Source organism: Chiloscyllium plagiosum, unplaced genomic scaffold, assembly GCF_037043375.1.
Source record: "Chiloscyllium plagiosum isolate Xiang-an unplaced genomic scaffold, Cpla_swu_hap1 HiC_scaffold_18, whole genome shotgun sequence".
Classification (NCBI taxonomy): domain Eukaryota; kingdom Metazoa; phylum Chordata; class Chondrichthyes; order Orectolobiformes; family Hemiscylliidae; genus Chiloscyllium; species Chiloscyllium plagiosum.
In genome coordinates this window covers 88,699,845-88,711,136 of record NW_028270156.1, presented here as the reverse complement: position 1 = coordinate 88,711,136, position 11,292 = coordinate 88,699,845, and the positions used below count along the sequence as shown (strand labels likewise).

Sequence of the window (11,292 nt, the reverse complement as noted above, 5' to 3'; positions counted from 1 at the left end):
CTTGTAACTGTCCACATCTCGCTGGGACACTGATGTGAAACATCTTGGCTCTTTGACTGATTCGACCAAGTCTCATTTCCTACTGTTCCTGTGTATCCCTCAGAACATGAATGTAATGTGCATTCCCATGGCAACATCACAATGACAGACTTGTTTGTGGATTCACATGAAGTGGGCATCACTGACTGGGACAGCCTTGTTACCCATCCCCCTAATCTCTATGGCATAAATGATAAGGAACTCTCCTCTTTAACTCCACTGTCCTTGTGTTTTAAGAACCCTGACCACAAATGCAAAGTCACATGGGGAGAGAGCTCCAGAATTCTGTCCCAGAAAAACTGAAGGAAGGATGGCTAATTTCAAAGTTGAGATTAAGGGTGAAAGGGAGAGTAACTGCAGAAGGAGTAGTGTTGCATCATATTGCTGGCCTTGTCTTCAAGGTGATATTGATGTTGGGTTTACAAGGTGCTGTTGAGGGACCCTTCCTGAATTACTTTAGTAAATCCATAGGTTTGTTTCCAGGAAAAATGGACAGGATTCATCAGAGAAGGGAAATGCAAATTGCTCAAAGTCTTATGAGATGATAACATGGAGGGTCCAAGCAGCTGAAGGCCGGTGGAGTGATGGAATTAGGGGATGGTCAAGAGGCTGGAATCGCAGGAGGGCTGACATCATGGAGTGATAATGAGCATTGATGTTACAGCTAAGAGAGGGTTATTGGGACTGGAGGAGGTTTCAGAGATAGGGTGGGGTGTTCTGGGTGGAGGGGTTACAGAGTCAGCCTTGTTACCCATGCAGTGGAGGAGGTTCTGGAATTAGGGAAGGTGTCAGGGCTGGATGAGGTTACAGAGATAGGGAGGAGTGTACTGGGTGGAGGGGTTACAGAGTCATAGAGATGTACAATGCAGAAACAGTCCCATCAATCCAACTCACCCATGCCGACCAGTTCTCCTAACCTAATCTTGACTCAATTGCCCGCACTTGGCCCATATCCCTCTGCACCTTTCTCGTTATATATCAATCCAGATGCCTTTTAAATGCTGTAATTGTACCAGCCTCCACCACTTCCTCTGGCAGCTCATTCCATACACGCACCACTCCTGAGCCCATTGGCCATCAAGATCCTGTTGTACTCTGAGGTAACCTTCTTTGCCATCCACTACACCTCTAGTTTTGGTGTCATCTGCAAACTTACTAACTGTATCCCCTATGTTCACATCCAAATCATTATATAAATGATGAAAAGCAGTGGACCAAGCACCGATCCTTGTGGCACACCACTGTCACAGGCCTCGAGTCTGAAAAGCAACTCTCCGCCATCGCCCTCTGTCTTTTACCTTCAAAGTCAGTTCTGTATCCAAATGGCTAGTTCTGCTTGTACTCCATGAGATCTAACCTTGCTAACCAGTCTACCATGGGGATCCTTGTCGAACACCTTACTGAAGTCCACATAGATTGTGTCTACCGCTCTGCCCTTATCAATCCTCTTTGTTACTTCTCTGAACAAACTCAGTCAAGTTAGTGAGACATGATTTCCCACACACAAAGCCATGTTGACTATTCCTAATCCTGGGATCATTCCTGAAGAAGGGCTAATGCCCGAAACGTCGATTCTCCTGTTCCCTAGATGCTGCCTGACCTGCTGCGCTTTTCCAGTAACACATTTCCATCTCTGATCTCCAGCATCTGCAGACCTCACTTATTCCTAATCAGTCCTTGCCTTTCCAAATACATGTAAATCCTATCCGTCAGGATTCCCTCTAACAACTTGCCCGCCACCAATGTCAGGCTTACCGGTCTATAACTTCTCTCAGCTTTAAAGCATCACCTTTTCATTCTGAGGCTATGTCCTCTGGTTCTAGTCTCACCTACTCGTGGAAACACCTTTCCATATCCAGTCTACACGGGGTCTCAGTATTCTGTAAGTTTCAATCAGATCTCCCTCACTCTTCTGAACTCCATTGAGTCCAGACCCAGAGTCCTCAGCCACTCCTCATGTGACAAGCTTTTCATTCCTGGGATCATTCTTATAAAATGCCTCAGGAATGCTCTTAACTTACTATTGTGAGAGATGACATTACATTGAATTACATATTTTGACTGCAGGCTATAAAACCACCGAACTTTAGCAGCAAGCTATGTTAGTGTCCCTTTCTCACTGACTGCTGCTATCTCCTCAACAGTTTGAAGGGTCTATGATGTGTAGATACTAGACAGTACAAACTGAGCATACACATCTCTCTGTAATGAGAACAACCCATGGTCTACTCAGACTATGTGGACTTTACCTTTACCTTCACCAAGCATACATTAATATGATTAAGAAAACATTTACTCAGCAACAGGAATGTTGGATGATTACAAAAATAACTTGGTCCACATATATTTTGCCTGAACCATGGTTGCTCCGATTTCACCAAAAACAATTATACATGAGGAAGTCTAAACCCAGTTTATTCATCCTAGACGTGTGTTGCAATTCAGTTCTTTCTGTTTTCTTGTCTTTGACAGTGCATTACCCTATAATGTAGGTATGTCTGCTCTCATGTATGTTCACCCTGTTCAATGTCCTTGTCTTTATCTTCATCTTCACTCTCAGAAGATTACTGCTGATCCCCTATTTCCTCTGCCGACAGTCCACACCGTGTTTGTCAACTGCACTTGAGAAAGGCATAGTGCACCATTTCTGATCTATACTGCAATGCTCCACTGGAGCTTCCAACTCAGCTTGAAGTGGTTGAGTTATGATTGTTCAACTATGGCCCTGGTGGAAGCATGGGCAGTATTGTATCTTCATTTTGCCGTTGCCTCAGGGACGCACTAGCACCTTGATAACATTCATAGACCCTTATTTCAAGGAGATTGGAGTGTAAGAGTAGGGAAGACTTGCTGCAACTGACAAAGGTAAGACCACATAGAGTCATACAACATGGAAACAGACCGTCTGTTCCAACAAAGCCTTGCCGAACATTATCCCAAACTAAACACGTTCCACCTGCCTGCTCCTGGCCCATAGCCCTCCAACCCTTTCCCACTCATGCACTTATCCAAATGTCTTTTAAACCTTATAATTGTACCCACATCCTCCCTTTTCTCAGGAAGTTCATTCCACATGCGAACCACCCAATGCATAAAGAAAGTTCCTCATCTTTTTAAAATCTCTTTCCTCTCACTTTAAAAATGTGCCCCCCTAGTCTTGAAATACCCACCCTTGGGAAAAGACAAGTAGCGTTAACTCTATCCATACCCATCATTCTTTTATAAACTTCTATCAGTCTCGAGTAATGTGGGCAGTTTTGGTCCCTTTGTTTGGGGAAATTTCATTGGAGGCAGTGAGAGAAGGTCTACTAGGCTAATCCCCAGAGAGCAGGCATTGTCTAAATAGCAAATGCTAAACAGGTTGGGACTCTACTCACTGGAACTTAGAAGATCTAACTGAAAAATATGGGATTCTTAAGGGGTCTTACAGGGAAAATGCTGAGAGGAGGTTTCTTGTCATGGGGGAGTCTAGGACCAGAAAGCATGGTCTCAGAATCAAGAGGTGCCAGTTTAAGACTGAAATGAGGAAGAATTTCTTCTCTTTGTGTCTTTGAAAGTCCTTGTCACAGTGCCCCCTGTCGGGGCTGAGTCCTTGAGTATAGTTAAGGCTGAGATGGATAGATTCTTGATCAGTCAGGGAATCAAGGCTTCCAGGGAAGGTGAAAGTGAGGAATGTTGGATCAGTCACGATCCTATAGAATGGTGGACCAGGATCAAGAGCTTAAGGGCCTACTCCTGTTCCTGTTTCTTATGGCATTATTGTCATGTAGTCATCCTGAGCACTGACCCACTGTTCTGGAAATCATGGTGTCGAATACTACCACAGTAATGGTGAAATATGAATTCAATAAAATCTGGATTTAAAAACTACCCTGTGATGACCATATAACCATTGTTGATTCTCAGATTACAGGTTTATTAGTGAAATTCCAGATCCATGGCAATTCCGTTGGCTCTTAACTGACATCTGAAATAGTCAAGTAAGACACTCAGTTCAAAGGTAATAATGGATGGAAAACAAATGGCAGCCTTACCAAAAAAGCCACATCCCAGGAAAGAATAACAAGAAAAGAAACATGTTATGAACCAAATTTAGAGAATTTTTCATTTAATTCCCTGCAGCTCTTCTTCTGTGGCCCAAGGTCTTTGGAAGGAGGCTGGATCTCGGGACTTGTCTTCTACATCAACATCATGGCAGCTCCAAGACGGTCTGAAACAATCCTTCAAACTCTGGCATTGATGGTTCCATATAAGTTAAACATTGTTGAAGTGACAAAACCTTTCCACTCTCCAGCTCTGCAGGTTGGTGATAGGGCAGTCTGAAAGCAATATGGGTACAGGCTATGGCACCCTACAGCTGAGGGAAGGTAGTGATGGCAGAGAATCCCACTGCCCAGGTTGCTTGGCTGTCCTTGTTATGGGTGAATGATGTAATCAAGTGTAATCTGGAGAAAGAGGCATCAGTGACAGCTTGAATGCATTTGCAGGTCTGAAAATGTGTTGCTGGAAAAGCGCAGCAGGTCAGGCAGCATCCAGGGAACAGGAGAATCGATGTTTCGGGCATAAGCCTTCCTGAAGAAGGGCTTATGCCCGAAACATCGATTCTCCTGTTCCCTGGATGCTGCCTGACCTGCTGCGCTTTTCCAGCAACACATTTTCAGCTCTGATCTCCAGCATCTGCAGACCTCACTTTCTCCTGCATTTGCAGGTCGCCTCAACTGGGAGATGCTACAAAAGACTCGATGTAAAATATATGTGTGTGTAAAATGTATGGGATTTTGAATTAATGACAAATATGTTTTGTCCTAATTATTTGAAAGCACTTAATAATTATCTAGGTATGTTTTTCTGGAACCATGACTTAAAGGTGGAATGTGCCTCCTGGAATAATAATGGTTATTTGTTATATTGTGCTAGTTTGTAAGAAAAATCATTGACAGATTTTGTTCTGAGCAAGGATCACTGGACCCAAAACATTAACTCCTGATTTCTCTCCACAGATGCTGCCAGACCTGCTGAGTTTTTTTTTGTTTTTGGAATGACTGCAGTTTTTGAATAGGAAATAGGACTTTATTTTGTGTTTTGAAATATTTTATAATATATTGCAAATAGAAAGGAAAACAAAGAACTGCAGATGGAACTGGAGATCTGAAAGAACCAAATTCAAAACATGCCTGAGAAATTCAGAGGCTCTGGTAACATCTGTGGCAAGAGAAACACAGTTAACACTGAGTCTAGTGTGGCTGTTCCTCAGAACTCTGTTTCTCTTTCCATGAATGCTGTCAGACCTGCTGAGTTTCTCCAGCATTTTCGATGTTTGTTTTGATTTCCAACATGCACAGTTTTTGCCTTTAGTCAGATCTGAAGATAAAGCTGTTCATATCTGTGTCTTAGGGGACACTGTTTGCAAGTAATCCATGGCTGATACATTAAACAATAAAGACATTTGAGAGTGCAGGTGGGAGACAATTTAAAACAAGGAAAAAGAGTAAGTGCTGAGGGAATGCAGCAAGTTTGCGGCGTCTGTGGAAAGAAAGACAGACAGACAGACAGACAGAGTTAACATTTTGAGTTCAATGTTCAGTTTTCATGACAATTTAAGATCTCCTCTGAATGACAGAACCTCCCACTAGTTCTGTTCTGGTGGCTCAGGACTGATGTTCATGTTCAAGTTTTGTACAAGGGCCAGTTCCTACTCAAATGGCTACAGTTTAATCAGTTAAAGCCTGTGTAAATTTTGGGAATTAATATGAGGGTTTTGCAATTAAAGCCCAGTTACCAAGCCAAATCAAGCTACAATTGAAAATAATGCATTTCCATTGGCTCAGAACAAGGCAAACAAACAAAATAAATTAATTGCAAGAATGTTTCATCATTGAGTTTAGTCTGCCCTTCCCTCTGAACATAATAAATGAACAATGCACCTGTTTCTAGAATTTGTTTTATTTCAACAATAAATACTTTGTACAGTGAGCAATAAAATCTTGCTGAGGACACAGGACAGTGAATATTTTCTCTGTGCTGACATTTGAAACACAGATGGAAGTGATATGGGATATTTTGGAACTATCATGGTCCCTGGATCACTAAAGATTAGATATGTAAGTAAGATACATATGGAAATCCTGATGATATGACTTGCACGTTTCAAATTCCCATGACCTTCTGTCGACCCCTCTCCCTGACCATCAAGAACACCCAAGGCTTAACACCCAGCTCCCTGTGTACCAGCTCCCCAGCCTGTGATATCCTACCTTGGTTTATTTAGACATTTCAAAGCAATCCTCTGCCTTCTGCACTGAGTTTCAGTCACAGACATTGCAAAGTCCTCGTTAGTTTCCTGGCAGCTGTTTGCTAAATCTAGGTTTCAACCACCTATTGGGTAACTAAACTCCTGATAGCATCATCACACACACTGAGTCCCCTTTCCCATCTATCATTCTGTTCCTTTGTCCATGTGATTACTATCCAAACTCACACATTACCTTCTGAATACTCAGTGACCGAGTGAGTAAGCTAACCTCCAGATCCAGTCCCACAAACTTCCAGACCCTCCGAACCCAGTCAGCTGAAACTACAAACATACATCATGGATCATCTGATTTCAGCCCCACCCCTTACCCTCCCCTTATCTGACCTGTCAAACACTTTGACTGTTAGAACCATCCTCCAAACCAGAACTGACCAGAAAACACCACCACCCACACATTCTAATTACTCCCACCAACTGGACTCTGCAATTCAACCTCAACCATCCAGCTTTTGCCCCGAAACAGACACAATTACCTTCATTGAAATGCATTGACACAATCGGGTCAGGCCTGATTATACTGCCCCTTTTCCAACTATCCGGATACACTCAAGGCAGAATGACCAGCTCATCCTTGTACCAGCTCAGCAATCTGCATTATCCAATCTTCGTTTATTTATCAAAGCCATCCTCTGAAATGTGAAGGAAGGATGTGACTCAGGAAACACATAGATTTGACAGCAATCTTCTGTGAAGATTGCAGCTCTGTATCAGCTGAGCGACAGAATTCCATGATAATGTGCGATGAATCTGTCATAGTCACATTCCATCAAGTTGCTGTGGAGAGTTTCAGAGATCAGAACTCTGGGTCAGGGACAGAATTGTCACATTTGATGGATTTCCAACCAGAATTCTTGAGACCAAAGTTTGGTTTCTGGTCACTGGATTCAAAACGTTAACTCTGATTTCTCTTCACAGATGCTGCCAGACCTGCTGAGCTTTTCCAGCAATTTCTGTTTTTGTTTCTGATTTACAGTATCTGCAGTTCCTTCCATTTTATTTGGTTATCAAGGACCTGAATGCTCAGCAATTGTCCAATATAAAATGTTCAAATAGCCAATCACTACGAGACAGAGACTAACACTTAATAAGTCTGTTGTCCACCTGTAAACTTGTGAAATACTGACTCTCTTTGTTGCTGTGCTGCGTAACTGACTTACTCAAGGGCTAATGCAACAGGCCAGACAGACAGTAAGTCAGGTGGCATGTGAGACAGTATTAGATTAGATTAGATTACTTTACAGTGTGGAAACAGGCCCTTCGGCCCAACAAGTCCACACCGACCCGCCGAAGCGCAACCCACCCATACCCCTACATTTACCCCTTACCTAACACTACGGACAATTTAACATGGCCAATTCACCTGAATTGCACATCTTTGGACTGTGGGAGGAAACCGGAGCACCCGGAGGAAACCCACGCAGACACGGGGAGAATGTGCAAACTCCACACAGTCAGTCGTCTGAGGCGGGAATTGAACCTGGGTCTCTGGCGCTGCGAGGCAGCAGTGCTAACCACTGTGCCACTGTGCCACCGTGCCGCCCACGGTGTATTGAATGCCCATTGAATGCTCATTGGCATTTGGTGCTAAAAGTTTGGATTATGACGCAGTCTGGATAAATTAGATATTGCAAACAGGAGATAATCAAATGGACAGTCACTATTTTCAATAATATAAAAGAAAGAACTGTGGATGTTGGAAATCTGAAACACAAATAGAAATTGCTGGATATTTCTCTCTGCATTCTCTCTACCAATGCTGCCAGACCCATGGAGTTAACATTTTGACCCTTTTGCAGAATTGGACTTGAAATGTTAACTCTACTTTCTCTCCACTGGCTTCAATAAGCAGCTCTGCCACCCCCATTTTGGAGCAGATATTTTAATCTTCATTTGCTGAGTAACATCAACTCAGACAGCTCAGTTTCCAGACATGAAAGTTTGTGTTTTGGAAATGTGCATGCAATTTAAATCCCTCTCATTTACCCTGTTGAAAAGGCTTTGGCTTCTTTTGATGGGCAACATAAAGACAGACCGTTTTCCCAAGATACAAATATAAATGGTTTCTGTTCATATGAGCCTATCCAATATGTTTGTATTTAAACAAATCAAAATAATAGCTCTGTATCTGAAAGTGTGCAGCTTTTGTGTCAACTTAAACAAATCCATAGCACACATTGATGTAAATAAATACAGCATGAGGACAGTTAGGGGAAAGCAGCCACTCAAGGGGCTGATCGATATGCCCCCTGATGTTAGACATGAAGAGATATTGGCTGCTTGTGACAGTGAGATGGCAATCATCATTGCTGATTTGAATCTACACAAAGACTGTGTAAATCAGGTTGGCAGCAGTAACGTGGATGAGAGGTTATTGATGACCTTCGAGAAAGTATCTTAAAGCTGCGTGTTCTGAAGCAACCAGACAGAAGGTTATGTTATTATCATCTTATTGATACTGTGTAATGTGACAGGATTTATGAAACAATCTCAGTGTAAAGGCTCTCCTACGTAGCAGCCATCACAATATAATTCAATTTTACATCCAATTTGAATGGAAGAAGATTGACTCTGAGGTAAGTATTTCAAAATTAAACAAGGTCCACTCTGCGGGCTTGTAAACGAAGCCAGCTGAAGTGAATGGCATAACTTGCTCAGAGAGAGATCAGTAGAGACAGTGATGGCAGAGATTTAAGAGGATACTTCAGAATATTCAAATGAAGTATATTCTGACTGAAACAAGAGACTTTAAAGGGAGGACTCGCTTTCTGTGGTTGACTGAAAAATTGAAGAAACCGTCCAACTTGAGGATATTGCAAAGATGGGTGGCAGGTCAGATGATTGATTAGAAAATAAAGCATGGCAGAGAAAACGGTTAATTAGAAGGAGGAAATTGGAATCTCAGAACCCAACTCAAAATCTTAAAAACAACAAAGCAAGACTTTCCATGGGTGTTTGGAAACAAAACATGTACGCAATGTGAGTGTCACTCCTCTAGGGAGTGAGAATATGGAGTTATTGGTAGATGATAGGGGGCAAAAAGTGCAGAGCTGGAAAAGCACATCAGGTCAGACAGCATCCAAGGAGCAGGTGAATTGATGTTTCAGGCATAAATCCTTCATCCATAGATGTTAAGGAAATGGCGAATTAAATGAATAAGTACTTTGCTTCTATCTTCACTATAGAAGATACAAAAAGCATTTCGGTAATAGTGGTAAGACACTGTTTTGCTGACATTGAAACTTCAGGCCAACTGTGTCTGCATGCTGACTCAGAACTGAGCACATGCACAGTTCCAGATTGTCTGCATCATCATCCCAATCTCCCTCACCCTCTCCCCTCCTCTCTGAATCTGAACATCACCACAATTCTCCGCACCACCCCCACCAGCCCCAACCACCATCAGACTGCACATCAATCTCTCTCTTCTCCAGGTCACAATCTCTCTCTCACCCTCAGACTTTCTCTCCCACCCCCACTCTATCCCTCCAAATCTCAACATCCAGTGAAACTGAGCAGACATGGAAAGAAGATGCATGATTGAAACACTTCAACCAATCGCATTCACCCATGCATGAGCAAGCATCTCCCTGGAGAATACTGCATGTACTCCTCAGTGTCAACCCAACTGTAAGTCAGGAAGTAGGAGGGAGGGATGAACACAATGTAATTACAGTCACTAAGGAGGCTGGACTCAGCAAACTGATAATAGGTCTCATCACCTTCTGTCTTCATCCCAGAGTCTGAAAAGAGGTTGTTAATTCGGTTGTAGATGCATTAATGCAAATTCTTTGAATTTCCCAAGATTCATTAGACTTCACTCAGTCAGAGATCATTTAGTAAATTAGATTAGATTACATTACATTACATTACAGTGTGGAAACAGGCCCTTCGGCCCAACAAGTCCACACCGACCCGCAATTTAGCATGGCCAATTCACCTGACCTGCACATCTTTGGATTGTGGGAGGAAACCGGAGCACCCGGAGGAAACCCACGCAGAATGTGCAAACTCCACACAGTCAGTCGCCTGAGGCGGGAATTGAACCTGGGTCTCAGGCGCTGTGAGGCAGCAGTGCTAACCACTGTGCCACCGTGCCGCCCACCCTGTCTGTCAATGTTTTGCCCCATCCCTTGTCAGTACCATCACCTCCCTGCCTCTAAACTTCTTCTGGCCCCAAGGCCTATCTGGAATGACTTGATGGCACTAACTGCTGTTTGTAGACTCTTGCTAACACTAACCTCGAGGATGCATAAGGTTCACTTGGTACAAGGTTCATTAATTGAAACCTGCTGTTTTTCTATTATTACGGTATAATAATGTCTATTTAACCCTGACCGTATAATTCACTTCAACAGTCCCTTATTTTGAAAGAGGATGTAAATGCATTAAAGACAGTTCAGAGGAGGTTTACTCGATGAATACTTTGAATGAATGGCTTGTGCAATCGGGTTAGGTGCTCAGACTGGGTTTGTTTCTGCTGGAGTTTAGACGAGTTAAGAGTGATCTGATCAAACTGTATAAAGGCTCTTAATGATCTTGACACAGTGAATGCAGAATGGATGTTTCTTCTTGTGGGTGAATTCAGAATTGGGGACCATCTTTATAAAATTAGTAGGGGTCACACGTTTTGGACGGAGATGAAGAGAATTCTTTGTTCGGGTGTGTAACTTTGGAATTGTTTGTCCCAGAAAGTGGGAGAGGTGAGGACAGTGGATATTTTAAAGTCACAGGTAGATTTATTTCCTTGCATAACAAGAATCTAAGGTTACATTGGATAGATGGGAACGCAAAACATAGACTTATCAGCCATAAACTTATGAAAGAGTGGAATAGGTTCAAGCAAGCAAATGAATTTGTTAAATGCACTCATGAAAGTTTCCTCAAGCAGTATATAGAGGATCCTACTCAGGAAGGGACGAAACTCGACCTACTCATGGGAA

At 42.7% G+C, this 11,292-nt stretch overlaps 1 long non-coding RNA gene across 2 annotated transcripts in view; it reads left to right on the top strand.

Annotated features, from left to right (window-relative positions):
- The window catches only part of LOC148147040 (uncharacterized), a 57,212-nt gene that overhangs the window by 33,747 nt on the left and 12,173 nt on the right, over positions 1-11,292 (top strand). For both annotated transcript variants that reach the window (XR_015760233.1, XR_015760232.1), the window contains exon 3: positions 4,162-4,341. This is a non-coding gene — a long non-coding RNA (uncharacterized LOC148147040). The remainder of the gene's footprint in view (positions 1-4,161; positions 4,342-11,292) is intronic.